The sequence below is a fragment of the Dipodomys merriami genome, unplaced genomic scaffold, assembly GCF_024711535.1.
Source record: "Dipodomys merriami isolate MVZ:Mamm:240054 unplaced genomic scaffold, mDipMer1.0.p SCAF_24, whole genome shotgun sequence".
In the NCBI taxonomy this organism is placed as follows: Eukaryota; Metazoa; Chordata; class Mammalia; order Rodentia; family Heteromyidae; genus Dipodomys; species Dipodomys merriami.
The window spans coordinates 7,903,974-7,906,734 of NW_027203826.1; the positions used below are offsets into that span (position 1 = coordinate 7,903,974).

At 33.6% G+C, this 2,761-nt stretch overlaps 1 pseudogene; it reads left to right on the forward strand.

Annotated features, from left to right (window-relative positions):
- The first annotated feature begins 2,114 nt into the window (after positions 1-2,114).
- Positions 2,115-2,215, forward strand: LOC138835863 (U6 spliceosomal RNA; annotated as a pseudogene).
- The last annotated feature ends 546 nt before the right edge of the window (positions 2,216-2,761 follow it).

Consider the following 2,761-nt stretch of genomic DNA (forward strand, 5'->3'; position numbering starts at 1 on the left):
CTACTTTCTATTTTGTCATTTCCAGTTTTGTATATTTTATTGATAAGTGTCTTTTTCTAGGAATTATAAAAATATCAATAAAATGCTGACTTTGTGTGTTATTTGAATATCTCTTTAGATTCTTTCATAAACTAACCCCTAATATACATTGTTAAACCAATGGCTATGTTTATTGGTTCTTTGACTATTAATCCCTAATAAAATGTTAAGCCAATAGATACATTTATTAATGATACATCATTGATGGATTTTCAATGCACTGCATATATTCCTTCCCCCACCCCCATTTTTTTCTTTTGGTAGTGCTAGGGATAGAAATGAACTTGTATTCTTAATGGAATGTCTTCAACTTAAAAATAGTAAAGAATAATCAATCCAGACACAATTCCTTGATCATCACTAGACAGTGCTTTAATGTTAGGGATTATAGTATGTCTATTTCATAGGGAAATGTATAAAGAATAAACATTGTAGGTGTGAGATACTTGTTAAACAATGATATTATTAAGGTTCCATTTTAAAATTAGTTGAACAGATTTTAATGTCTTAAGATGGTATAAAGGTGTAAGGTTTTGTATCTAGGTTTTGGTCTTGGTTAATAAGTATCATTTTTTGCTACATCAGTTCTCTTCTTTTATTTTTTCCATTAGCTTCAGCCTTTGGAGGAGCAATTATTTATGGTTTTGAAAATTACTGGGTAGCTACTATTTATATTCATTAAGAGCTAAACATTCAGGGAGTGTATGCCTGAGGGAGCTGGGGTAATTGTCCAAGTAGAGTGATAAAAACGTTTGACAAATAAAACTTTCCACATCTACTTCCCTTGTAGGAAGCTTATTAACATTTACAACCACTATAATGTTAGGAACTAACACTTACTAAGAACTCCTATGCTCCATGCACCAGTGGATTATGCCTATAATCCTAACTACCCAGAGACTGAGATCTGAGGATCATAATTTGAAGCCAGCCCAGGCAGGAAAGTCCATGAGACTCTTATCTCCAATTAACTAGCAAAAAGCCAAAAGTGGAGCTGTGTCTGAAGTGTTAAAGTGTTAGTCTTGAGCAAAAGAACTAAAAGTATGAAATCCTGAGTTCAAGGCCCAGTACAGTAGAATAGGAAACAAAATAAAAACCAGCTAAACAAACAAAAAAGATTATATTAACTGAAAAAAAATGTTAAGTGAAGTAAATCAGTCTCAGAGAGACAAAGGATACATGTTTTCCCTCATGTATGGAAACTAGATTTCATTTATAAACTTCTAAGTAGAAAAGGTGGGTGCTATACAACTGCATACAAGTGTATTAACTAAAATAAGGTACATTCAAGGGAAGTCTCAAATAGTGTAATTCCTTAGAGATGCAAAAATCAAAGTTCAGCAAAATAAAACAACAGGAAGAGGTACTTGAAAAAGATGGATTGGGTCAGGGAAAAGGAGTAAACCAATGAAGAGAAGAGGGAGAGAACAGAGAATACAGTCGAGAATCTAATGTATACCAACCTCAAATACAGTGAAAACAGGGGTTATACATGGGGAAGGACATACAAAGCAACAAAGAAATCATCTTATAATATGTTAGAAACAATAACAAGAAAGAAAAAAACATTTGAATCCTTATCTTGGGGTTCATTTCACTGTATTTGATGTTGGTATACTTTGTGGAGGGGAAGGGAAAAAACAAATTGTTTAAATAGGGATATAGGTGGACCCATTGCAACAATGAGAAGTACAAGACATTTAGTCGAAAAATGAACTTTATAACTTTGGTGCGGTTGGGGGGAGGGCATTAGGCAGGGATGGGAAGGGGAAACAAAGGAGGAGGCAACAATGCTTGATAAGAAATGTACTCATTACCTTGCTCATGTAATTGGAACTCCTCTGAATGGTATTTTCACAATAAAAAAAGAAACAAAAAAACGTGTGATGGCTGTTACTTCTTTAAAGCATCTTTGTTAAGACAAATTGCCAAGAAAAAATGTATTTGGATATCTTGCTTCATAGAAAAACATGATTAATCACTTTAATAAATGGTTTATCTTTGGCTATGCTGCTGATCTCCAAACAAATTTCAGCAGTTCCATCAATGCGATAAAGATATTCCATCCAGCACTGGTGCCAGCAGCATATATACTAAAATTGGAATGAAACAGAGAAGATTATCATGGCCCCTGCACAAAGATGACATGCAAATGCGTGAAGCATTCTATATTTATTTTTCATAAAAAGATAGTTCATCCACATTTTCTAAGCCAGTGGTTGGCTTAGATCCAGATATGTAAATTTTGGGTCATGTTTTAAAATAAATTGTGCCTTATAACAGTGAAAAAAAAGAATCTAATGTATATCTTACAAAATTAAGAAGATTGAGGGAAAGGGTGGGTAGAGAAGACTGTGTGAACGTTGAAGTAGAGAATATTGTTCTTGATTATTGTATTCATAAACTGCTTTGTTAAATGGCAACTCTTTTGTATAATTACATAAAAACAATTAAAAAAGAAAACAAAACCCATTTTATGAAGAAATGCTGCTAATTTTGTGTCAAATATTGAGGCTAAAGGGACTGTTGGCATTAGCACCAATGGACACTGCTCTCAGCTAATGGATTCACCCAGACTTTAATTTAGGAAGTATCACAACAATCATTAAGTACTTCTCAAGGGAGCTAAGGTAGCTAGTCTTTCCCAATCACTTCAAAACTGCTTGGGAGTCTTGATGAAAGGCTTGTTCATCTCTATTTCAGAAGTGAGCAATATTAACCA